Genomic DNA, 26,661 nt, shown 5'->3' with positions numbered 1-26,661 from the left:
TCTCTCTCCTGATTCTGGGGGCGCCTGGGCTCAGCAGGGCGGCCTTGCGCAGGATCCCTCAGGGCTTGTGATCAGATGCTGGATGAACCTGAGTCGTTTGAAGTCACCCTTACTTGCACGTCTGGGGGTGCTGTGGGCTGTTGGCTGGGATCTCAGAAGGGCCGTCACCCGGGCACCCCCACGTGGCCTCCCCATGTCCCCTGGGCTCCCTCACGGCATGGTGGCTGGGCTCCGAGGGTGAGCATCCTGCAGGTCAGGAGGAAGCTGCTTTGTCGTTTGCGACTCAGCCTCGGAAGTCACGCAGCTCCACATCTGCTGTCCTCCGTGGTCAGACACTCACCAAGCCCCATCCAGGGGCAAGGGGAGGAGACACAAACTGCAGTCTCAATGGAGGAGTGACGAGGCTCAGAGTTGTGAACCTCTAGGGCCATTTCTGGAGAATAGCATGAGAATTGGCATTTGGATCACTGTGAGCATAAATGAAATACCATCGACAGGCAGTGAGGTACAGGGAAGAGTCGGGACTGAGTCGCAATGGCTCGGATTCTGACTCTGAGTCTATCACTTCCCAGCCGTGGACAAGCTGACCACATTCTGGGGGGTTGCATCACGGAGGGCCTGAATGATGAGGGTGTGGAGGTGAAACTAGGAGACCCTTTCCACCTGCTCCAGGTATCTCTCCCTCTGTCCTTCCCTGGTATGGCTGGTTGGTGGCTGTTGACTTGTGCTGTGTGAGGATGGACCTTCCTGCAGCAAGTCTTACCTTTGCTTTAAGATTAGGATGAGTCTAACAAAGGACTGGATTTATTGGTTGAAAATCACGTCACAGGCTGTCCCTGCCACAGTCCTTTGATTTGGGCAGACAAGGAGTTTGCTTACTTATGATATATCTCTTCTTGGGTCACAGCAAAGACTAGACAAAATAACAAGGTGAGCCTGGGAGTGTCAAGGTGTGGTAGGGTGAGCTGAGTGTGGGCTGAGTGGCTGGATGATTGGGTTCGGATCCTGGCTGGCGGCTCATTAATGGGGGAACCTTAGATGAGTCGGTTGCCGTCTTCGAGCCTCTGTTTTCATTTCTCTAAAAGGGGCTGGATGATGTCCAGGGTTTCCACGCTGCACAACCACCAGGAGGGCCTCTCACAGCACAGCCCGCGTGAACGGTGGCCCCGGAGGTGTGCGGGCCCAGTCTGCGTGGCCTGGATGACCTCTGCCGGGCAAGCTATGGCGAGGGCAGGAAGGGGGAGGCAAAGGAAGGGCCCCCGAGAGCCTGGGCAGAGGAGAGTCTCACGGAGGTTTGCTCCGCCCACCTTCCCTGGACCCTCAGATGGGTGGGGAGCTGTGAGCCTCCCGTCTCATCTGGCAACTTTGAAGAGAAGGACCTTCTTCTCGCCACATGCAGAGTATGTCTGTACGGCACCTCTGAGCTCGTCCCTGGAGATCCCTGGGTGTCTGGCTTTCTTACACCCCGCCGTCCTGGGACCGGGCTCCTGCTTGAGGCATCGAGGCACAAAGTCAAGTTCATTCGCTGTGCTTTGCGTCTGGATTGGACGGTCAGATGGGCCGTGCTGGGGGCTGCACTGGTTTCCTGATTAGTCCGGCACATTCTCAGCCACCAGCTCATTGATCACCTACTTACCAGCTGGGCTGTGGGGCGAGATGTAAGATTTGCGCATGGGATCCAGACGCACCTGGATTTGAATTCCTCGCACTTGTACCATCACTGGCTGGCTGTGAGGACTTGGCCAGTTGCTCAATTTCTCTGAGCCTCGTTTTTCATTATCTGCAAAATGGGAACGATGATACCTACCTCTTAGGTGGTGTGTGGATTAAGTGAGAGAAATCCTGCAGAGGTGATTGATTGATTAAACAGGATAGATGGAGTGTTTCGTGGAAGCCCAGGCAGAACTGAGGTTGCTGGGGATGTTAACAAAGCGTGGGTGCTCAGGGAGTGGAAATAGACACAGCCAGGTAGACGAGCCAGCCTGGACCCGTGGACGGTGATCCACGCGTGTGGGTGGTCTGTGCGTGGGGGTGGGTGGAGATCTGGACAGCTGGTCCTCGGTAGGTCATCCAGGAGGGCCGGACTGATGAGGTGGGAGTTGAGCAGAGCCTGGAGGGAGGAGTGAGTGAGCCCGCAGCTCTTTGTAGGAAGAGCGTCAGGTGGAGGGAACAGCATGGCACAGACTTCACTGTGGGAGTGTGTTGAAGTCCTGGGGGAATAGCTGGGAGGCCGGGGCTGGGGTGGGACCAGCAGGGGTGAGTAGAGGGGGAGGAATGTACTTACGCGTGATGTACATGACCTTGCTGGTCACCATAAATAAGTCAGCCTTACATCAAAGTGAGATGGGCAGTTAATGGGGAGTCAAGAAACATCCTGACCTCTTCTGTCCTCCTTTCCTTTCTCTTCATATTTTACTGCTTTTTAATACCTTGAAAGAATGTACATTATTTGTAAATAAACTTTTTTTTCCCAACATCTTTGCAGTTTTCCCACTTCCCCTAGGAAGAAGGAAACTCTGCTCTGGAGTGTAGCATAGACCCCGATCCTTGCGTCTACCTGCGTGTTGGAAGCAGCGTGTGGGTCTAATTCTCAGCCTTATACATCCCCTCGGATAACCTTCACCCAGCCGCAGGAGGCAGTGTTACGCTCATTGAGCAGACGAGAAAACTGAGACTCAGAGAGGTGAAAGATGTGGTCAGGGTCGCACGGCTTGCAGAAGGCAGACGGGACTTGAACCCAGTTTACTTGACTCTGGGTTCTTCCCTCAACTGGCTGATGAGGTCAAGTCCTGGACCTCTGGCATCCCAGGGCGTCGGCCTCTCCTCCTCTGTCCTCTTCCAGCGCTCAGTTTCTGTTGCTGATGCCGGTGTGTGAGATTCCGGCTCCTCCATCACGTGCCGAGCTTGAAGGGGCAAGTGGATTTCTTTTAGTGATGATGGACATAATTAATTTGATAGAGAAGATGCCTCACTGCTGCTGGCATCAAAAAAAAAAAAAAAAAAAAGAAGACAGGTTGTTGCACACTAGCTCTGAACAGAACAAGCTCAGTCAGAACTGGAGAGAAAAGTATTCTTGGGAGAAGAGTGAACTGCGGGTTTGGGCTGCCTCTTAGAAATTTCTCGAATGCAAATTGTCCTAAACAGCAGGCAAAGCGCGAATGATGATGACGACACAGGTGGAAGGTTGGGCCATGAGAAAAGGGTGCTTAGAACCAGGCAGGTGCAACTATTTCTAGAATAACTCATTAAGTGGCATGTCTTTCAGTGGTTCCCAAACTTCATTGTCTATACAAATCACCTAGGAGGCGTGTTTTAAAAAAATCCAGATTCCCTGAACATACCCGCGAAGTGTTCTGATTCAGTTCTCTGGGATGGGGCCTGGAATCTTTATTCTAGCTCGTCCCACATGGTTCTAGTGCAAGAGCTTTGAGAAACATGGGCACGGGGGTAAGAGCATGCACTCTGTTGCTTTGTGGTTGTGAGATTGAAGCTGGTACAACTTGACCCAGAGATCTAACTGCTTCGAACTTCACTTCCCCTGCTGTAAAATGAGCCACAGGGATGTCCCCCTTAGAGGGCCATTGGAGGAATATATGGATCATGCCTAAAAAGCTGCTTTGTTCTGCATTTACGGATTGTAAGAGGTGGACCTAGCCCCCAGGGGAGGGCTAGCTGGTGACACTGAACGTCAGGTGCTTGGGGCTGTCAGTCTGGCGGACACCAGCCACATCAGCAGGACTGATGACTCAGCCCTTCGGAGTCCACTCGGACCCCATCTCCTCCAAGCGGCCTTCCTTAGGCCTCTACTTTGAGCCTCCACTACCTACTGTGTTCCTCTCCCCCAAACACTGTTACATTGCATTAGAGCCCTCTGGTTCCATACTCCTCTTCCTCCCTGGACTGTCTTGCTCATCCTTGTATCTCTAGGACTCAACACGTGATACATTTTGCAGAGTAGTCACTTCATATGCTGCCCTTTTGACCTCCCATCATATAGTGAGCATTTGCCATAGGCAAAGCCTTTCTGTTATCATTTTTGACGGCTGCCTAATATTCTATTGAAGTGTTGCACTATCAGTGTTTAAAGTACTCCCTCCTTGAGGTTCTTCATTTTTGCCGTTATAAATAATGCTGAAGTGAATGTCTCTGTGCCCCTGGTTTGTGTAATGAGCAGACTCCAAGAGTAAACAATTAAAATAGGTAATTCTGACAAGGTGGGATGCACTTGGCAAGCACCTAGACAAAGGCTCGACCTCACTAGAGAGAACCTGCTGAATGAGGTGCTGCTGGGATCTTACCCATCAGATGAGCAAACTTATACACGAGAATTAATTCTGAGCCCTGATAACGACCTAACGAGTCAGGGGCCCTTTTCAGGCGTTGCCTTTGGCAGGGGAAATTGGCATAATTTGGCAAGGGGTTTAAGAATGAGTGAGCCCACTTCTTGGAATGCTGCTTTAAAAAGAGACTTCTTTAACCAATGGGAAGAAATGACAAGTCTGTTTGTGGTTACTCTTTGGGACACAAGGTCGTCTTCTGCGTGATTCCAGCACAGGCTCAGGGCTCCAGAGCACAGGGGAGGGGTGAGCAGTGTCCATGGGGATGTCTCGCTCCATCTAAGACTTGAAGGGTCGTAGCTGTCGTCCAACAGGTGGGAGAGCGGAGGAGCAGAGACAGGCAGCCCAGGCAGAAGAAAGGGCGCACTGCTTGCTCTGTGTGTGTGTGTATGTGGTGTGTGTGTGTATGTGGGGTGTGTGTGTCTGTGGTGTACCGTGTTTGTAGTGTGTGTGTTTGTGGTGTGTGGTCTGTGTGTGGTGTGTGGTGTGTGTGTGGTGTGTGGTGTGTGGTATGTGTTTGGTGTGTGGTGTGTAGTGTGTGGTGTGTGTGTGTACGTGTTTGCAGAGGCGTGAATGAGTATGTGGGTGGGCACTTGGGTGTGTCAGAGTGAGAGGCTGGAGGGCCACGTGGGCCGCAGGTGGGGAAGGGGTCTGTGCCGCGGCGTGTGCCCCGAGGTGACGGGTCCTCGGGCAGAGGAGCTCGCGGTTGGATGCGGGTTCAGGAAGCTCTCTGGCTGCGGGTGGAGGACAGAGGGGGCCGGGTAAGGGGCTGCGGCAGTGGTCTGGGGAGAGATGTCCATCTGGGCGCCAGGGACCAAATGTTTGTGACCCCCCCCCAGTTCCTGTGTTGAAGCCCTAACCCCAGTGTGGCCATCTTTGGAGACAGTCGGTGAGGAGCTGATAAAGGTTAAATGAGGTGATGAGGGTGGGGCCCCAGTTCATTAGGGCTGGTGTCCTGTAACAAGAGGAAGAGACACGAGAGCTCTCTCCTCCACACAAGGACACAGCGAGGACGCCGCCGTCGCCAGGAAGAGAGTCCTTGACAGGGACCCAATCGGCCAGCACAGTGACCTGGGACTTCCCAGCCTACAGATCAATGAGAAGTAAATGTCTGGGGGCGAGACCCAGAGGTGGCTCACTGGGCCTGGGGGAAGGCAGACTGGATGGAGGGGAGGAAGTGGATTCCAGAGTTTTAGGAGCTCACCTCCACTTTTCCGAATGACCCTCCTCCACGCTCCTTCCCTCGGGCAGGTGCCACTTTGCGGTGTCCCTCCCAGTGCACAGGGGCCCCTGGAAGCCTGTGGTGCCCCCATCAGCTCGCGCACGTTGCAAACCCGGCTAATTGCGTGTTGGCTAATTGCATAATGCAGTTATCTGCTCGTGAATTGAAGCCCAAATCTTGCTCTTTGCAGGGTAATTATGCTGGATAAGTGAATGGCTGGAATATTTACAAGATTTTGTCCCTTGGTCTATTTCTTTTCTCAGAAGACAGCCGCTGTGTGGGGTAAAACATAGGAGACAAAATATCTCTGGGGCTTACGCAACATGGCGATGGGAGAGCTTGTGGTGTTTGAGAGAGGAACATGCAAAATATTAAGTTTGGGTAAAAAAGAGCATACAACTGTTCCATCCTTGAGATGCATATGCTCCACCGGATGACTGGCACAGCTCGATTCCGCTCTGGCCTGTTCCCAGCTGAGGAGCGCTTCCCATTTCCAGTGTGATGAAGCCCCCGTGAGGTTCTGGGCCGCACGCGGTTCCCAGGGGGTGTGGCTGGGTATCGGAGTTCTGTGCATTGGGTGTGGATCCTGGGGCATCTACGGTTGTGACCTTGGCTGAGTGATTTCAGCAACCTGAGCCTCGGTTTCCTCATCTGTGGAATGGGAAGAACGACATCTTTGCAGAGTGGTTGTGGCATCCACGAGGCGGGGCAGGTAAAGGGTTTCCCACGACGTGTGGGCTGGAGGCCTGTGCATCTTCCCTTTCCCTCCTAGAGGCTGGGGGCTCCTGGGGGCTACCCGTTCCAGTCTCCTCCCCATGAACTCAGCTCAGCCGAATTAGCTGGGGGCCTGGTCCGTTGGGAATGGGATGGGCAGCCACTGAGAGGAAAAGAACTGGTGGAAGGCTCTACCTTCTTCCTAGAGAGAGGAGAATTTGCCTTTCCTCCTAGGCGCTGGGCATGGTGGGAGGAAATGTTTTAAAATTACACATAAGCCTTGAAAAGGACTTTGGTCTCCATTCTTTGCAGGAGGCATTTGAGGCTCAGAGAGGTTCCATGAGGTTCTCTAGGTCACACAGCTTACAGACAGCAGGAATGGGGTTTGGAGCAGTCTCCAAACTCACTCTCCTCTGTCTAGGCCAGGGTGCAGGGTCCCTTCACCTTTTGATGGCTGTGCGTGCATGTTTATTTCTCAAACTCAAACAGTTGTGGCCCTTAGCTGGTGCGGAGGTCAGATGAAAGCTGTGTTTGTCCCTGGCCCCTTCCAGCAGGTTCTGGTCTCTGCATCTCAGTGGCTTTTCTCCAAAGTGGATCCGACTTCCTGACAAGGCCCCGTTGACCTCCGCCTTCACGTGGCTCTGCCCATGGTGGGAACCCCGTCCACCAGCTCCCAGCCAGGCAGCCGCCCTCCCTGGGCCCAGGAGTCCTGGCTCCCTCAGGAGGTGGTCCCTGCGGATGCTGGGGCTGTGTGGGGGCAGCTCCACAGGCTCTCGCGGGGCACAGCCGTCCGGCTCCCAACAGCCCACAATGCATGGGAGGAAGTGCTCTGAGAGGTCTGAAGAGCGGTCAGAAACCCGGGGCAGGTCCTGGCCTGGCCGCCTCCTGGCTGTGTGCCTTCTGGTACGTTCTTCATCTTCTCCGTCCTCAGTGTCCTCGTCTGCCAAATGGGCGTAATAATAGCGCTTCCCTCCACGGTGGTTGGTGAGGACTAAACCAGGTCACAAACGTCCAGCTTCTGGAAGCCCAAAGTCCAAGGCAAGGTGCCCTCGGGGTGGGCTCCTTCTGAGAACCGTGAGGGAGAATCTGCTCCTCGGCTTGTGGGTGGCCGTCTTCGTGTTCACGTGGTGTTCTCTCCATGTGTGTCTCTATGTCCAAACCTCCCCTTCTTATCAGGACCCCGGTCGTATTGGGCCAGGGCCCACCCTAATGGCCTCATTTTAACTCAGTCACCTCTGTGCAGACCCTGTCTCTAACTGTGATCACATCCGGACGTAACGGGGGTTAGGATTCCAACGTATGAATTTTGGGGGAAACAATTCAACGTGAGACATGAGGACCAGTGGGAAGGCCGGATGCATGGACCGCTGCAACGGAATTGGACAGAGCTACCTTGGAAGCAGAGAAATGGTCGCTCAGTCTGCTTGGGAGGATCCAGAAGCCTCCATGGGAGGCCGCACATGGACGAGAGTGAAGGCCGAGCGGGGTTTGTTGGATCCCAGAGGTGTTGTGTGATGGAGGGCGCTCTCTGGGCGACCACGTGCTGAGCTCAGGAAACACGGCCGGCCCAGGAGGCTGCCCATAGTGCCCTGACTGGGCTTCCAGTACCGCGCGGGCAGTGAGGGAGAAGAGGCTGACACGGGGCCTTGAACAAGGGGCAAGGAGATGGGCTGCAGTCTGAAGGTCACAGCGCCCTAGAAGAGCCTGGCCCAGAGCAGCAACAGATCAAATCTGGGCTTTAAAAAATTCACTCGTACCTTCAGTCACTCATCCCTCACCTGACAAATATTTATTGGTTGGTTCTTTCCTTGGACTTTGAAGTCACTCTGTCATTGACTTTATCAAGGTCACAGAGCTGAGTGACCTTGGCCAGGTTGCTTAGCCTCTCTGAGACTTGGTTTTTCAGCTGTAGAGTGGGGCCCCAGCACTGCCTGCCTCCCAGGGCACCGGGAGAAGGAGGTGTTCTAATGGACCGAAGCACTCTGGGCCTGTCATGTGGTCAAGTGTCAATAACCATGAGCTGCCATGATGGAGGAGAAAGGGAGGAGGAGAAAGATGAAGAGGGGAGAAAGGAGGAGGAAGCGGAGGGGGAGAACCCGGTCGGGCGTGAAGCTGAGAGCCACGCGTTGGGGGAGGATGGAGAGGAAGACTGAGCGAGTCCTGAAGGGGGGTGGCCCCCCCCGCTCCCTGTGAGCCTGGAGTGAGAGGCAGGGAGCACGGCAGGGGGGCCTCCGAAGGCAGAACGGCCATGTGGGGCCGAGGCCAGGAGGAGCCAGGGGGTCCTTCAGTGGCCTGAGTGATGCCCTGAGTGTTTACCTCTTTCTCTCCTGGCAGGCACCCCCGACCTGTGGCTGCAGACATCCCCGTGGATGAAGGGCAGGGCCGTGTGTGTGCACACGGATGTCTCCTGTAGAGAATGTGTCGTTGGAAGACTGACCGTCCCTTTGGCTCCACTCAGTTGGACGCATCAAGTTTTGGCCTCTCTCCGAGGTGGAGTGTCCTCCGGGTGCTGGCACGTGCTCAGCCTCTGACAGTTCAGGCTTTACGCCGCCTCCCGCGGCAGTCCGTGCACACCTGCTGGGCACTCCCGATGACCCCTGTACTTTTAATGGCCTGGTGTCACTCCATAGGGGGACTCAAGAGTGTGCTGAGAAGTAGGTCTGCTCTGTATTTGCTCATCCGTACTGGGGCCCTAGACCCACGGCTGGCATTTCAGCTCCTGTGCATTCTGGCTGCATGGCGCCTGTGCTGTTCTGGTCGTTACACGTAACTCGAGGTTGTTCTGGGAGCAAATGAAGTGATGGCGATGGTCAGTGGTGTGCAGTTAATGTGTAACAACCAGCTTTCCAGGGCAAAACATTCCTTGGGGCCAGCCTGGTGGTGTAGTTGGTAAGTTTGCACGCACCACTTTGGCGGGCCAGGGTTCATGGGTTCAGACCCCAGGTGTGGACCTACACACCACTCATCAAGCTGTGGAGGTGACCCACAGACAAAATAGAGGCAGACTGACTGGCACAGATGTTAGTTCAGGGCCAATCTTCCTCTCCAAAAAAAAAAAAAAAAATTTTCCTGATTTGTAGCATTTGCCAGTTTCTGTGGTGTAAATACTTCCACCCTGGCCAATTTCAAGCTACTAAAGGCCACCGCTGCACACTGAATTGGGAAGAGATGAGCTGGTGTAGGCTAGCTCCCCAGGCCATTGATGTCTCTGGGGTGGACACAGCATGCAGTCAGTGGTGGCCATTATTGTGGTTATCTTTGAGGACTGGACATATCAAGTTGATCTGCTGAAGGAAAAAAATAAACTAACATCTACCAGGAAGCGGGTGGTGTGATATGCCGGCTCCTGCTCCCGTGGACGCCATGCTAAGAACATTAATGTACGTTATCTCACTTAATTGTCACAGCCTCCCACAGTGGAGAGTTTTATTCTCCTTTTATAGACGAAGAAACTGAGACCCAGATGGGTGAACCAACTTGTCTCAGTTCCTCAGCAATAAATGCCAGAACCGAGCCTTGACCCACAAGGAGGAGGAGGATGGTTGGGGGTAGCATTAATAGAAAATTTTATTGAGTATTTGTCGTGTGCCAAGAGCATTCTCATAATACTCACAACAGGCTTATGAGGTGGGCCTGATACTTTGTCCTGAATACAGATGATGGAACAGAGGCTCAGAGAGGTTAAGGAGCTCACCCTAGGTCACACAGCTTGGAAGTGGTGGAGCTGTGACTTGAGTCCAGGTCTTTCTACTTCGAACCCTCAGGTCAGCAGCCCACTCTTGCTGCAGCTATCGTATCACTCCTTCTGCTGCCTTCTGCTTATGAAGAATCTCTGTTTTTAGTCTCCAGACTTGTATAAAATATAAATCCCTTTTTGGAGGCCTTGTCGGGTGCATGTGGATGTGGAGAAATGTCAGATGCAGATGGTGCTGTGGACCGTTGGACCAGTTTTCCAGAGCTGAGGGACCTTGTGGCCTTGGGTAAGTCTTCTCAGCCTCTCCTTTTCCATCTGGGGACACTGAGGCTTGGCCCACAGGGGAGGAGTGGGTGGTGAGCCACCGCTCTCTGAGAGGGGCTCCACGTCTGGTCCTCGGTTGCTCTGGGGGAGGTGTCTGCCCCTGGGAGCCATTGCCCATCTTGTGAAGGGCGAGGGGTGGAAAGTGGAGAAAGGCCAGCTTCCCGTGCGCCCCCCGTCCCATCCTGGGAGATGAGAAAGTGTTGTAGGCAGCCGGCAGGTGGCCGGTGATGAGGACTTTGTAGCCAGTTCCCCACGCTCTGAACGACTCAGGTGGAGCAAGAGGCTGAGGGCAGTTGAAGCAGCTGGGGACGGGGTGGGGGATGCTCAGGGTGTCCAGACGCCACTCCGCCCATGTGGGTCCGCTCTGGAGGAGGCGAGAGGTGGGTGGATGTGGAGGGAGGGAGGGAGAGAGCGCTGGGAGAGTACGTGGAGAAGGGGAAAGAGCACAGGCCTTGGGGGCAGAGACATCTGGAGTGCGGGTGACTGTGGGCAAGCCGCTTTCCTGCCCAGAGCCTCAGTTTCCCCATCTGTGCAACAGGTGTGATAATGCACCCCTCACAGAGGTGAGACGAGATAAAGAGTATAAAGTGCATGGCGCAGGGCCGTGTCAACCGGCAGATTTCCTCCCTCTTCCTCGTGGTCCCCACTGCGTCCCTCTTTGCAAACGGCCAGGCAATGAGACTGCTTTTGAAATTCCTGGTGCTCCTGTGGCCCCTCAGAGACGCACTGGCAGGTGACCTCCCAGGACCAGCCTCCCTTCACCCTGGACGCCCTCACGTTTCCGGGCTCTGGGCCGAGCCTCTCAGAGCTGGAAGGTGGCATTGTGTATGCAGGCGGCCGCCTTTGCCCTCCCAGGGCTCTGCAGACGCTGGCTCACTGGGGCCAGGACAAAGCCCTATTATGAAGGGCGCTCACACTCGTCTGGAGTGTGTGAACCTGCCGCCCCGGCGTGCCCCGGCCCACGGAGGGCTGGCATCGCTCTGCCCAGGCGTTGTTCCCAGGCTCCAGGGAGGTCACCTGGGGTGATGCTGCCCGGGGCGTCCTTTGTGGGTGTGGACCATGAACACACATTTGCTCAGCTGGGACTAGCTGTTCTGCGTCTCCACTGTGGTCCTGGTCCCAGGCGGTGGGCTCTGGTGGGAGGCAGGGGTCTGGAGGGGAGGATGCCCAGGCTCTGCTCAGCGTCAGGGCAGGAAGCCAGGTCCCAGGAGGCAGTGTTTAACTGGAGGATGCTGCACTTGTTGGCAGCAGAGGGCGGACCACGTTCATCCAGACAATAAATATTTACTGAGAGCCCACGATGGGCCAGGCTCTCTGGATGTGCAAAAATGGGTACAATCTCTGCTCTCATGGAGCTTATATTCCAAGGTAGAATCTTCTAGAAGACCTCTTCCGGTCTTTTCTGGCTTTTTAGTTGTATGAAATGAGTCACAGATCCATCCAACACTTACTGAGCCCATGGAGATAGCCATTCATTCATTCATTCAACAAACATTTACTGAGCAGCCTGCCCCACATGCCCTTCATCATTAGCAATCGTGGTGTCTTGGCTTCAGTTGCCCAGAATCAAATCCAGAGACAAGAATCTGTGTGTTAAATGGTTTTTTAAGGAAGTGCTCCCACAAGAAACTGGTAAGAGGTAGGGGCAGGGGTGAGAACCCCAGGGAAGAGGAAGAAGCTGGGAGGGTGGGACTTCAGGCAAATGCCCCGTCTCAGCCTCATCCCGCAGGGAGCTTGGGAGCACAAACTGTCCCTCTGAGCTTGTCCTTGAGGTGCATTCAGGGAGCCTGGGTCGAGCATCCTGACAGCCCTCCTCACCAGAGCCCAAGGAAGAGAGTTCAGGGAGGGCTTCTTGGAGGAGGCGACACCTATGGGCGCAGGAGGATTGGTCCAGACGCACACGCAGGCAGGACTGGGATATGAACCTAGGTCTGCTGACTCTAAAATGTGTGTTTTTTTGCTTTGGCTTGTTCTAGATTAAGATTTTTCATCCAAGGTCCTGGCTTCACAGCATCAGAGCTCATCATGGGCTGCAGGGAATTTTAGTGGCCATTCTGACCAGCTCCCCCGATTTTCAGGTGAGGAAGCTGAGGAGGCCCAGAGAGGGGCGACAGCTTGCCATGGTCACACAGCAGGTTGGCACCCCAGCCGGATGAGAGCCCCGGCCTCGGAGCCCCAGCCTGGGCTGGCCAGGTCTCAGCTCCTGCCGACTCTTGAGTCACGGGATTTGGGTTCTGCGAGTCTGCAGTACAGACAGGACAGGCTGCGTCCTCCGGGAAGGGGCCTCGTGGTCGCTGAGAAGACGAGCATGTAAGGAAAGCTGGTGGGTGACGAGCCAGCGCCCTGTCTGTCTCCTGCAGGAAAGCAGTGAGGAGTCACTCCGGTGAGGACAGATAATCTTCATAGGGGTGAAATCGCAAGCTCCATTTGGTCAATTTTGACTGGTGAATTGGCTTAACACTTGCAGTCTGGGGCGCTCGCCCACCGCACCAGTGCAAGGGGAGAAGGGCCCGTCCTTTCCCCATCCATCTGCTCTTCTGGGTGGGGAGTAACCACCACCCGAAAGAAACTTCAGTAGAAAAGGAGTTTCTGCTCCTTAGCTTTGCCTGGGGTGCATTTCTTATCTGTGAGTAATAGGTTTTTCACAATCCACCTTTTATGTTCTTTTCAATAATGCGCCTCCCTAAGCCAAGGTCTCTTAAAGGAGAAGGCTGTGTTATTTCCCGAGCTGCTTCCTGCGTGGTGCAACCGAGCTGAGAGCCGGAGCCGACTTTGGAAGGCTCATCCTCCAACCCACTCTCCCGTCGGTGGAAAGGTAAACCAAGAATACTTCTGTTTAATCTGGACCAGAAAACCAAACAGAATGAAAAACCCCCAGGTCCGAAAGATTTCAAAGCAAACACAGCTTTAGGGGCTGTTGAAGGTCAAAGATAAAAGCCCCAGACAGCACAATACACTGTATGTTGTGCGTGTCTTCGGTTCCTGGGCCGGCGATGCCGGGACCGGTTGTCACAGTGCCTGGCAGCTGAGCCGGTGGGCGGGAGCCTTCTTCCTGCCACGGTAGGTTGAGTTGCTGGTCTATCTGTCTCCGGCTCTACAACCCTCCTCAGATGGATGGGATATTTCCTGATTCTCTCCTAGTGCTGGTGGAAAGAAAGTATCCTTTAAGCAGAGCAGGATTAACTTTCACTAAAGCGTGCTACAGGGACTTTATATACATTGTTGCAACTCGTGATCAAAGAGAGGTTATTTATTTTTTTTACTTATCTATTTCTAGGTTTATAGGAAACAAAGGCTCAGAGAGGCAAAGTGATTACCCAAGGTCACACAGCTGGAACGCAATGAAGCCAGGACATGAACCTGCTCCTAGGGCCCTCCTGTTTTCCATCCCACGGCCAGTCGTCTCAACCAAGAAGGTCTCAGAGTCAGTCTACACAGAGAGAACACGCCTCCGTCACATCCACTCCTCTCCCATGTCCGTCCACGGTAGAGTTTGAGGCTGCTTTTTATCACAATCATCAACCTTTAATGTTTTGCTTTTTGAAAATATCTGTAGCCGCGGCTCAGGGTCAGTGGCCGAGAGAGAGTGTGTGTGGGTGTCCGAACATCAATGTCCAGCTTTCCCCCGGGAGGGAGGTAAACAGGCTTCCGGGACTCAAGCGGAACATTTTTTAGCGTCTTGCGCCTTTGGTAAGTGACAGTTTTGCAAATTGTGGGTAAAGAACTTAAATGTCTAATTAAATCGCGAAGATGCATAGGAGTTTGAAACCAGTGAGTGATGTTCACGGAGGTGCGGGTCCCTGATGGAGGCTGCCTGACAGGGACTGCAAAGCCCGCTCGGCAACTGATGTCTTGTTGTGATCCGTGTTGTCATTTTTTCATTACTGATTAAAATTAAAAATCTGCCTGGCAAATCCATTGTAAAAATTCTCTTCATGAGCATCAACGGGTACAAATTATTTTGTCAATCGTCTGGCAATCAAAACGGGGCTGGAGACGGTTTCGAGCCCACACTTCTTTTTTATCCCCCTCTCGCTCACGCCAGTGACTTTTCACAACAAAGTTTTAAAAAGCGTAGGTAGCAGTCTTGGCAGTGCTTAAAAAAAAAAGAAAGATTCATCTCTATTTTTTAATGAAATGTTCTGTTTATGTGCACCCCTCCCCCCGCCTAGAGCAGAGGGAAAGGCTCGCGGTGGGAGAGCCAGTCTGAGCTCTGTAATTGTCTAATGCTGTGTAATGACAGGTGGATAATAGTAATAAAAGCCTTTATTAGGATAAAAATCTATTTTGAGAATGGAAGCGTAAATTGTCTAAAACTGCGAGGCAGAAAAGGAATCTTGCTAACCTGCAAACCGAGTGGAAAATATTTACAGCGACTCCATTGAGACGGTTTGTGACTTGGCATCCACGTGTCGTTGAAGGATGCGGGAGGGAGGAAAGGGACAACATGCAGGTGGCGTGGAGCTGTGCAAGGGGCACTGAGAGTCGGAAGACCTGGATTCTAGGCTTAGCTCAGTGCTGTGTGACTCTGGGCGGGTCAGTTCCCCTCGCTGGGCCCCCATTTCCTCTTTTGCAAGATAAAGTGATTGGCTCACTCAGCCAGTTCCTGGGTGCGTGTCTCCAGTACGCACTCAGCAGACATGCTCATTCATTTGACGTCTGGAAGTCAGCTAGGCACTTAAAGATGCCCAGGATTCATCTCTTAAGGCAGAATGTGGTGCTGGGAAGGGAGCATCTCCGAGTTTGGAGCCTGAAGAGCTGGGTTGGATCCTGATTGGCCATGTACGAGTTCTGGGTCTTGAGAAATTTACTCAGGTCTTCGAGCCTCAGTCTTCTGAGTCTGACTAAGTGATCAAGTCAGCTGACATCAGAGGAGCTCTCAGCTCAGTACCTGCCACGTGGTAGGCGCTGAATCTTTGAAACTCACAACCAAATGTACAAAGAAATCTTTAAAGTCCTCTGAGAAAGAGAATGACTCTTTGTGTGTGTGTGTGTTGTCCGAGACCCCAGGCCCCCTATGATTCTGGTCACCAATTGCAATGTGTGGGTTTTCCACACACCAAGCAATTTCCCAACACCAGCTAGGGGGTCCTACAATTCAACTAAATTCTGACACTATCGACCTGGAGATGGTGTCAGATCCCATAGGCTACAGGCTCACTCCCACAAGGCTGACCCCTCCCTTCAGACGTGAGTCGCAAGTCCAGGTTGTTACCTGTGCTTCAGACCGATTGGCTGTAAATTGTTTATTATAATAATATGATCATTTATTACTATAATAAATCCTTTATTATAAAAGGATATAACTCAGGAACAGCCAGATGAAGAGATGCACACAGTAACGTACGGGGAAAGGGCACAGAGCTTCCATGCCCTTTTTGAGTGCGCCACTGTCCCCAAATCTCCACGTGTTCACCAACCTGGAAGCTCTCTGAACCCTGTCCTTTTGGGTTTTTATGGACACTTCATTGCATGGGTGTGAACGATTAAGTCATTGGCCATTGGCGATGCATTCAACCTCCAGCCCTTCTCCCCTCCTTGGAGGTCCGGAGATGGGACTGAAAGTTCCAAGCCTCCCATCACATGGTTGGTTCTCCTGGCACCCAGCCTCCATCCTTAGGTACTTTCCAAAAGTCATCTCGTTGCCATAAACTCAGGTGTGGCATGAATCCCAAGACACCATTATTGCTGTTGTCACTTAGGAAATTCCAAGGGTTTTAGGAGCTCTGTGCCAGAAATGGGATGAAGACCAAATACGTGTTTCTGGCTATAAATCACAGTATCCTACCCTGCTGGCTCCCACAGGGAGCGCCAGCTTGTCACCGGACCCCTTCCATGGCACTCAGTGGAGGCGGGGGCGTCTGCTCTCCGCTGTGGGTGTCCGGAGGGAAGAGTTGATATCAGCCGTTTCTGTGTCCCCAGAGCCCAGCCCAATGGCCTGCTCTGAGTTGAGGTGTTTTGCATATAACTTGGAACAAGGGAAGAATGCTTGATCAAAGACACCCACAGGGAACATGGAAACAGGACTCTCTCCAAATGGCAGAGCTGATCACAAGACCTGAAACGGGTCCCTGGGCCTGCCTTCCCAGCAGCGTGCGTTCTGATCCTGACGAGCATCCTGTCCGACTGACATGAGGTCCGTATCCCAGGATGAGATCTTACCCCCTCCTGTGCTTCTCAGACATGTGGATGAATGCAGCTTCGAGAGGCACTGTTAGAACCTTCTAGAACTGTTACTTAGACTTAAAAAATATTTCATTCTGTTTGGGGTTGTTTGTTTATAATTTATGCATTTCATTTTTCCCCTCCTAGCCTCTAAAAATCTAAAGGTTTCCATTCTCCCAGAAAAGGCAAAAGCAGAATATAGTTTTAAGAGATTGTGACCATAAGGTCACCTTTAGTGAAAAACTCTATACCTTCTGTCTCTTTATAGACTCGTCTGCTTGTTAAATACCTTGGACAAATCACAGTGTGGGGGAAAGAATTGGTAGACAATTGAAATCAGGAGGTTCAGAATTCCAAATCTCTATCTTTTTATAACTGAATTGGAATATTTATATCTCTTCACACATAGTTGGCATGTGAGCCTCATATGGAGAAAAGGGACATTACGAAATGCAAATAAATGCACATGTTCCTCCCTCCATAACACAGCAGGAACCGGGCTGTTGGGAATAAAGTCCACGGATATTTGAATGGTTAAAAAAAACCTTTAATGATCGGGCAATTTTCTATTTTGGAAAATGGTTCATTCCATTTTATAGGATGATTTTCCCAAACCTATATTTTGTGGATATTTTGCTAATGTGCCAACCCACAGCTGGAAAGATGGGCGTGCGTTTTCCACACCCCTGAAAAGTGAGCTCATGCATAAAGTGGCGATGAGAGTGCGAGCCCGACTCTCTCCTGCCCCTTCTTGGTGAGGCTGATGCAGTGGGACATCTGGAGGAGTGCTCGCTGAGATTCTCCTGTCCATTTGCATGTCCACCTACTTACCTTACGGACTCATTGTTGAACCAAGTTAAATTATTTTTTTCCCCACTTTCACTGATGACCTTGTATTATGTACAGCCAGTGGGAGTGCAGAAATTAACCAGACAAAGTCTCTGCCTTTGAGGAACACCCTAAACTAATCGAAGAGACAAACACAGGCAGAGCAGGAGAGAAGGGCTTGATAGGGAAAATTGGACAAGAGGATGCAGAATGGGTCACTTTGGAATGCCATCCTGGTTGCAGAACCTATCAGTAAACAATAACTCTGATGTGAACAGCATGGTCTGACGCCAAGGTCAGCTGACAGCCCTCTATCACATCCCCAGCCTGTACCAGTGGCAGACATTACTAATCGACTCTGGCACTCTTTCCATTTGAGCCAGGGGCAGCCGTGGGAGTTGGCACAGGAGGGCAAATCTAGCCGTTAGCCAGAGTCTGGTCGGTGGGGAAGGTCCTGAGTTAGGCATCAGGAGACGTACTTGCTGCTAAGTCTCCCATAACACAGAGAAGTCTCTATTAAATGAGAGGGTGATAGATGATCTTTAAAACCCTTTACGCATTGGTTGAGGACCTACTGTGTGTTGGACATTGTGTTACCTCTGAGGACGTGAAAAGTATAAGAAACCATTATTAGGCAGGCACACACACAGCCAGTCCTAATCTTACCAGAGTGAGAATGAAAAACAATAGAAGTTTGAGGAAGGGCTCTGGGAGACGTGGGAGGAAAAGGTCAATGTGGGGAAAACCAGGAGGGCCTCGTGGAGGAGGTGGCATGTAATCTAAGCCTTGGTGGATGACAAGGAATCCAATACGCAGAGAGGGTTTGATTTGCCATTAAAGAGAAGAGCTTTCTGTTCTTCCCTCTCTCAGCCTCCATTTCTTTATCGATCAAGTGTGAACATCATAACTACCTCTCATCAATCGGATAAGGCAATGGCTGGACTGTGTGCTATGGTCTTTTATACAAATGTCCATTATTATTATTCCATTCAAGAAATATTTGTTGAGCACCTACTATGTGCCAGGCCTGCTCAATCCCTGGGGATAAAGAGGCAGATGGAGAGGTGATATCCTTCTTGCAGAAATCTGTCTTCTGGTCAGCATTTCAGATTTTGTTGAACATCCTAGTGTGTGAGTGTGTGGGCGTGAGACAAGCAAATTGTCTTTGAAAGTTGGTTGTACAAGGTGGGTTTGACAGACAAAGGAGATGCAGCGTCTGAGTCTCTGGGATTTAGAACCCATACGAGTTCAAGGACAAAGCTGGTCCTTAGGAGGTAGCTCTGTTCTCCAGGAGATCTTCCGGAACTGGCTTGCTGCTGTGTGGGTGAGAAGAATCATCATCAAAAAGGCAAGGAACAGGAGCTGAGGCATGTGGAGGGCTTCACATAGCTCCTGCCTGGGGCGCGTGCTCTGCAGACACAAGCTGAAGTCCAAGTTTGCCCAGAGGCTGCAGGGCATTCTCACCGCCACGGCCCTGCTGGACCCTCCCGAGAGCTCACAGGCCCCCTTTACGGGTGTGGAGACTGTCACATAGCATGCACGTGGCAGAGCGGCCATACGTCCTTGCAGTCCGGTTTGAGCCGGCCTATCTCAGCCCCAGGAGCTGGAATCACTTCCTCCACCTTCGTGTTGTCTGATTCCCAGCTCACGGCTCACAGGGGCCGTTGAGGATGGCCAGAGTGATGGGCATGAGCCTGGAGCTTGTGACCTGGGCCAAATCCCAGCTCCACCATTTACTAACTCTGTGCCCCAGGTCACGTCGCCTCTCTGAGTCTCAGTTTCCTCATCTGTAGAATGGGGATTTAGATGAGCTGACTGTGAAGGGTGGCAGGTGCAGGAGGATGGAGAGGACATTCAGACAGAGGAAGTGCTGGGGCAAAGGCTGGCTGAGTCCTGTCTCAACTTCAGCGGGAGCCTCTTAGCCCCCTGGGAGTCAGGCACAAGCCTCCGAGGAGAGAGAGGCCTCTGGGTCGCTTTGTCATCCTCCCGCGAAGCTGCCACGGCTAGGCAGGGAACACTTGGTGTCCTGAAACGCTCTCTGCCTCCCGTGAGCTGATACATACTTGTCGTGGGCGATGTTCCCACTATCAGACATTTGGTGGAATCATAAAAATCCATTCCCACCCTGCTTAATACATTTTCATGTTTCTTCCTTGACAGGCCTGGGCACGTCAGATTTGGGGTCCCACCGTCTCGGATCCCACGCTTCTGGTGTGCTTGGGAACGGAAGGTGTTTGGGGACAAGCCGGGTAGGAGGCCCGGCTGCCGAAACAAAGAGAGAGAAGGCAAGTTCAGGGGCGCGAGCTAGGGCGGGGGGCGCCCACTGCTTCTTTCTGCAGCCTCCCGAGTCAGCGGGTGGCTCGCACACACACGGTGCCGGGGTTTAAGCCCTGTTTCTAACCACGTGCATGTAGTTAATCTCTCCGAGCCTCAGTGTTTATGAAACAGGAATAATAAAAATGCCCACCCATACAGTTGCGTGATTAAATGGCGTGATGCGCGAGGACAGCTATGCCTGTGCCCGGCTCACGGTAAGGACTCGGCGAATGTGCAATGTGAAGGTATGGATATTGTAAGTCAGCAAACAGATGTTGCATTCTGAGTCTATGGTAGGAGTCATTTCCATGTATCTCACTTAAAAAAAATCACAATAACCCTGGTGGGGGGGGGGTGTTGTTATTATCTTTACTTTGTAGATAAGGAAGCCTAGACTTAGGAAGAAGAGTGGCAGAGCCAAGTGAATCCCCCGGAGTTTGCCAAATCCGCCAGTGGGGTCTCCCTGCCACACTCACCTGAGCCCAGGTTCAGGGCCTGCTGAGACCCACAGCACAACGAAGCCAGGTCTGACTGGAGGGTGGACCTCCGGGAGCTCAGCTGGGTAGTGCGAGGCCTCGTGTCAGCCAATGGCAGCAGGTTTTACTGATGCTTCTGGAGGGCCCACCCTCTGGAAATGCAAGCCCGTTGGTTCCCAGGACTGGAAGCCTCAAGCACGTGTGGCCCTAGACCTCAAAGAGGGTTTGGCTGCTGTGGCTTCTCTGGCAACAAAAGCTGTTGATTTGTTTTTTGAGCCGAGTGGCTAGTTGAGGGCACCAGCCACAACCTGCTATTAGGAGCTCCTCACTGCGGTCTGCGTGGAGCGCTCAGGGAAGAGCCCCCGTGTGTCCTGGGATCCCACGGTCTCTTGTTTCTTCCCTCTTGGTTGGCATGTGGCTGGGGCAGGGGACACCCTGGGGATTTCGGCGTGAGTCTCTCTCCCTCACAGGACTGTGCAGAGCTCTCCTGAAGCTGTGGGACCAACCACATCTGAGGAGTCCTCACTCCCAGACCCCTGCCCTTTTAGGTCCTCGGTGTTTCCAAACACTTCTTCAGGACCCGTTCCTGGAGAACTTTCTGTAGATATGGATGCAAATACAGAAGGGTGGGCCCCAAAGCACTTCTGGTGATTGAATGTGCTGCCTCTGTGCATTGCTTTGTCTCTCTCTGTCCACCCCTCACCAGAACGGATGCTTCCCAGCTTGGGATCTTGCCTCTCTTGTCCTCTGATATATCCTCAGTGCCTAGAACACGGTGCTCTACAACAGCACAGAGCAGGTTCCTGAGATATTGAATGGATGGATGGATGGATGGGTGGATGGATGGGTGGATGGGTGGATGGATGGATGGGTGGATGGATGGATGGGTGGGTGGGTGGATGGATGGATGGGTGGATGGATGGATGGATGGGTGGATGGATGGATGGATGGATGGGTGGATGGGTGGATGGATGGATGGGTGGAGGGTGGATGAGTGGATGGATGGATGGATGGATGGGTAGATGGGTGGATGGGTGGGTCAATGGACACTAGGTGGATTTAGCCTTACTCTGCGTATATTTTAGGGGAGCCACTATTGATCCATGGGTGTGCCCTGGCAACTGGTACAGGGTCTTGTGCTCAGTGTCTGCTTCATCAGGAGCTGGACCCAATCACCCACTAAATGGTAAGATTCTCCCTTTTCTATGCCTAGGCTTTGACACAAGGCCTGGAAGAGTAGGTTCTTGTTAATATTTGTGGAGATGAATAGCTGGTGTGGAACTTAAATCATCAAGTGAGAGATCCTTTTGTTCCAACCCCTGATCCCCTCCCAGCATCCCCTGTGTCCGTTCCTGGAGAGCCCTCTGTGTGTGAAGAAATAAAATTACACCACAGATGCTTGGCACTCATAAGAGAGGCCAATATACTAAGAGTCTCAATTAAGGTCAGAGCGCTAACCTCCAAATGACCACAGGGATGTGCCTTTCTGCTGACTTTATAGGCCAGGGACAGAGCTGGTTGTTTAGGATCTGCTGGCAGCTGTGGGCATTGTATCAGTCAGGATCGGTTAGGTTATGCTGCGTAACAAATAGCCTCAATGTCTCAACGGCTTAATACCATCAAGGTTCATTTTTCGCTCATACTACATGTCCAGTAAGTGTCAGCTGGAGGCTCGGCTCTATGTTGTCCTCACTCAGGGACTCGGCCAAAAGAACAGCCGTTATCTAGACTGTCGTCTATTGGGGCAACAGGGTGAACTGAACACTAGCTCCTAAAGGCTTCTCCTGGGAAGTGACACATGTCACTCCTGCCTACATTTCATTGGCAAGTCACACGGTCACACCTAACTTCAAGGGGCCTGAAAGATACAACCCTACCGAGTTCTCAGAAGGAAAAGAACTTAACATATTGGCTGTGCTGTGTCGTGACCACTACACCATCTTTTTGAGACTTACTCAGTGTATAACTCTGGGTGAGCTGCTTCCTCCCTCTGAGGCTTAGTTTCCTAGGGGGTAAAGTAGGGAGCATAATGTTTATTCAACAGGTTAATTTAAGGATGAAATGAAAGAATATACAACAACACCCTGAACCATGCTCCTTTCCTTTTAGGTCATTTGTTAATTAACTAAGGGATGAATACTGGAAGTAGACTGGTGAGGAAAAAACAAGATTCGGTTCCAGCCTTCCTGGACTTGCTAGGGGGTAAGATAGTAAGAGTCACGTAAACGAAAGGGAAAATTATAATTTTGATATGGACTTTAAAGGGGAGCGTGGGACCCTGATTGCAAAAATGGCCCCAATTCCCTGCCCTTCCCCGCACAGTGTGACTTTCCCCAGGATGAAGTGGAAACTCTCCCCACCTCTCGCATGTGGGGTGGCCCGGGATTTGCTTGGGCCAATGGGGTGCAGTGAAAGTGGAGCTGTGGCAGTTCCGAGGCCAGGCCTCAAGAAGCCTTGCTGGCATCTGCTGCCATCATGAGAACGTGCCCAGGCAAGCCTGCTGCAGATAAGAGACTGTGGAACGTAGTGGAGTTGTACCAGGGGAGCCGGCCTCCAGCCTGATCACAGATACAAGGGCCAGCCCACCTGAGCCTGGCCCAGAGTGGTGGAACTGTCAGCCTTCTTACAGACTTGTAGAAGTAATCCATGGTGGGTGTGTGAAGCTTTGGGGTGATTTTGTCAAGCAGCATTACCATGGCAATACATGCCTGATACAGGGAGATCCGTGAGAATGTATAATCAGGGAATGTGGCCAGTCTGGGAGGTCAGGTAGGGCTTCCCTGAGCAAACAGAGACTGAGCTGGGACCTGCTGGCAGAGTGGAGTAGGTGTTAGCTAGGTGAAGGGATGGGGAGAGAATTCCATGAAGAGAGTGCTGTGTGTGCAAAGGCCCAGTGGTGGGAGGAGCACGACCCATTCAGAAACTGAGGCGCTCAGTGTGGTGGCGGCAGCAGCAGGAAGATTGGCCCCCCTTTTCAGGCCCGGATAAATAAGCCTTTTCATTTCCAGGGAACTCGACATCCCACTTATCATGAGCAATGCTAATGATGCCATGCTCTTCACCCTGATGTTTGCATAGGACAGGCCCTAAGGGACTCTGCTTTCATGGGTCCCAGGGGAACCAAGTGGGTGACCCTCAATGGCAGGGCTGAAAGTGTTCTTAGAGGCTGTGTGGCCCAACCTGTCCTTTAATGACTGGGAAGCGGGGGCCTGGAGAGGGAATGTGGCCGGCCTCGGGTGCTCCAGGGCGGGCCAGGGGTGTGCCAAGAGTCACACCATCCCTCTCAGACGTGATCTCTCCTGTGACCGGGTGAACCCTCCAGCCCTGTGAGCTCGAGGAAGGGTTCAGAGAAACAGCAACAGCAGTTGTAGATTTATAGAGAGGACGGACGACTCCCCTTCAGAAACCTGCTGTGTGTCTGATGCACTGTAAGGAGCTTTATGAAGATCGTTTCATTTAATTCTCTTAGCAACTATGGGGTGGGAGCTCATATTGTTACATTATTTTATTCCTGTGATACACGAGGAGACTGAAATTCAGAGCGATGAAATCATTTGCTTAGGTTTACACGGCCTTCGAGTTACAAGGGTTTCTCTGATTCCAAAGGCCACGTTTTTCCCACCCCAACACGCTGCCTCTGTGAACCTAATTCCTTTCTGATGGACTTGTTGGATTCCAGTTGGTTGTGAGGGCCATCAGGTGTGGCAGGTATTTACTAATTTTTGGCCAGCTGGTACTCAACCCTGATCTCTCCTTTGGAGGAGTTTGTCACTGGGGACAGTCATGGGGTGACAGCCATTCCCTTGGACTCTTCTCCCTACTCAAGGGCCCTGCCTAAGCAGGCAGAAGTCAACAGTTACACAAAACCCCCCAAAATCCTCCCAGTTGGTTCCTGCGTCCCACGGCCCAGGAAATGTACATGAGTCACTGAACCACCAACTCTCTGGGGCCCCCCACCTGGTGGGGGATTAGCTCTTGTAGTTTAGATGAAAGAAGGACAAGAGAATCTTCCTAGTGGACAAATTACCCGTGTGTAATTGGGTATCATTGGGACCAGGTGGCGGAGTGTATATTATGAAGCCCAAACTGTTGTGAGACTTTTCGTTTCCAGAGTTGGACCAGTGGAGCTCAATCCAGTTCAGCTTGACTCAACTCAACTGAGCTCATCACAACTAAGTTCAGCTCAATGCAGGTCAACTCATCTTGACTTAGCTCAGTGCACATCAGCTCCGCTCAACGCAGTGCTCAGAGTGGATCATCTCTGCTCAATGGACCCACCTTGACTCGACTCAGTGCAGCTCAACTCAACACAACTCAGCTGTACTAGGCTTGCTTGGTTCAACTCCACTTAACTCAACTCAGCTCAACTGGGAACGGCTACATTCAGTCAATTAGGGAGGCATTAACCGAGTATCAAGGTTAGAGGCTCATGTGGTTGATTCCTCCAGGAACACATACTTTAGTCATTAAAATAAGGAGTTTGGATATGAAGAATGTAGATAGTAATATACAAGCAAAGACTTTAAAGCTCAATGGAAGGAACAGCTACTTCTCACTGGTGAAGGCTTCTTGAAAGTCATATTATTTCAGGTACAATTTAATTTTGACTAATGTTGGAGGGCTGGGGCAGGAAGTCAGTCCAGAAAGCGAGAACAGCCTGAGAAATGCCTGGACAGGGTGGAATAAATGGCTTGACTTGGGAGTGGATACAGAGGTGTAGAAGGTAATAGGCGACAAGGCTAAAAGACAGTGAGGAGGGAGTTCAAGACAGTTCTGAATGGCATGCTTTTGGACTTTTTCTGTAAGAACAGAAATCTGCTGCATGATTTCACTTCATTCTTGCAAAAGCCCTAGGAAACATTTAAGGTAGGGATGGTGATTTCCATTTTACAGATGAAGAAATGGAGGCTTAGAGAAGTTAATGCCTGCTCAGGTAGAGGTTGGTTGAGTTGGAAATTAAATCACATCAAGAGAACTGTCTTCTTTGTTTTCATTTCCTCAGCCCCACAGCTGGCACTCAGGAGCTGGAGTGTGGTATGATTCAAGCTATATTTTCACACCATAAATGTTGGGAGAACAGAGGATGGGTGGGAAGGGATGAGGCAGGAAGACTAGGTAGGAGAGAAGAGTATCTGGGAATCCAGGGCCCCAGGGATGATGGAGAGAGGAAGTGTTGGCTAAATACTCATCTATAAGTTCCCACCAAATGTCATGCAGAATCTACAGGGCATTTAACAGCCTTGGAAGATTATGGTCTCGTCTTTCTAAGTCTCTTACATTCTAAAACCTCAAGTTCTTCATCTGCAATTATGGAATTTATAGTACTATTCCCCCTAAGGATTGTGAAAATTCAATTGGTATACAAGTGCTTAAAAAGTCAAGTATTTTTGAACTTAAGAAAAATATGGAGAGTAATATAACTAATACTCATGCACCCACTACCTAGAATAAATAAATATTAATGTTTTGTTAAGTTGGCTTTGGCTTTTTTGTTTCTTTTGGAAGCAAAGTCCTTGACAGTTGTGTTGACATTCCACTATACCCCTCTCCAAATCTGTCCTTCTCACTCCCTGCCTGAGACACCATTTCTGGAATGGGATGTGTCCTTTCCTGTATTTTTACTACACATAAACATATCCCTAAATAATAAATGGTATTGTTTGTGTGTTTTAAACCTGTATATAAACGGCATCACACTGTCGCATTCTGCAACTTGAATATTCTAGTAGATGAGTTTAATCCATTTACATTTATTGCGATTCCTAATGGACTTATTATTTTCTTTTATTTTTTACCTGCTTGTGTGTTCTTTATTACTCACTTTTATCCTTTCATTCACCTTCTATTGCAGGGAGTGCCAAACTGTGGCCTGCAGGCCAAATTTGGCCCGCCACCTATTTTTGTAAATAAAGCTTTATTGGACACAGCCATGCTCATTTATTTACTTAGTGTCTATGGCTGCTTGTGCATTGCAATGGCAGCGTTGAATAGTTTTGACAGAAATTGTGCGGCTGCCAAAGCTGAAACTGTTTACTCTCTGTCCCCTTACAGAAAACGTTTGCCAATTCCTATCTGTGGGGTTGATTTTATTTTTTTGTAACTCCCGGTTTGGAAATAATACATTCTACATTTATTTTTTTTAGGAGTTGCCCTCAAAATTTTAAGGGGAATATTTAGCAAAATCTAAAGCCATCTCTATCCTCAGCCCTAACTACCCAGTGACCTCAGAACTCTTTAATTCTGAACTCTCCCCTCCTAAAAAATATTACCGTTGTCCAATATTTTAGTTCTACCTTATTTTAACCCCTTGTCTAGTCATTCTTATTTTTTTGCAGTCAATACATATTTACTGTTCCAACATGTTTATCAATTGATAGACACGTTTCTCCTTGAGGTCCCCTCCATCTTTCTGACTTTGATCGCCTTCTTGTAATACTTTTATTTAGTAAGAGTCTGTAGGTGATAAAGTCTTTGTTTTTGTGTATCTGCAGTGTATGCCCTTTATGGTTCTCACACGTGAACTGTGGGCTCTAGTACCTTCTGTAAATCTTCAAAATTGTATCATTGTCTTCCAGACCTGAAGAG

General features: G+C 51.1%; 1 long non-coding RNA gene across 4 annotated transcripts; it reads left to right on the top strand.

Moving 5' to 3' along the window:
* The first annotated feature begins 9,979 nt into the window (after positions 1-9,979).
* LOC106782549 (uncharacterized) lies at positions 9,980-25,549 on the top strand. Of its 4 annotated transcripts, XR_011431867.1 has the most exons (9): positions 12,973-13,106; positions 13,569-13,777; positions 19,445-19,569; positions 19,760-19,815; positions 20,783-20,875; positions 21,162-21,262; positions 22,186-22,278; positions 24,188-24,666; positions 25,079-25,549. It is a non-coding gene; the product is annotated as an uncharacterized lncRNA (long non-coding RNA). The 4 variants fall into 4 exon arrangements; XR_011431868.1 differs by lacking the exons at positions 12,973-13,106; positions 25,079-25,549 and having other exon boundaries at positions 13,719-13,981; positions 19,760-20,125; positions 24,188-25,051; XR_011431870.1 differs by lacking the exons at positions 12,973-13,106; positions 19,760-19,815; positions 25,079-25,549 and having other exon boundaries at positions 13,754-13,981; positions 24,188-25,044.
* The last annotated feature ends 1,112 nt before the right edge of the window (positions 25,550-26,661 follow it).

Source organism: Equus caballus, chromosome 24 (genome assembly GCF_041296265.1).
Source record: "Equus caballus isolate H_3958 breed thoroughbred chromosome 24, TB-T2T, whole genome shotgun sequence".
Lineage (NCBI taxonomy): Eukaryota > Metazoa > Chordata > Mammalia > Perissodactyla > Equidae > Equus > Equus caballus.
This window is presented reverse-complemented; position numbering and strand designations above follow the sequence as displayed.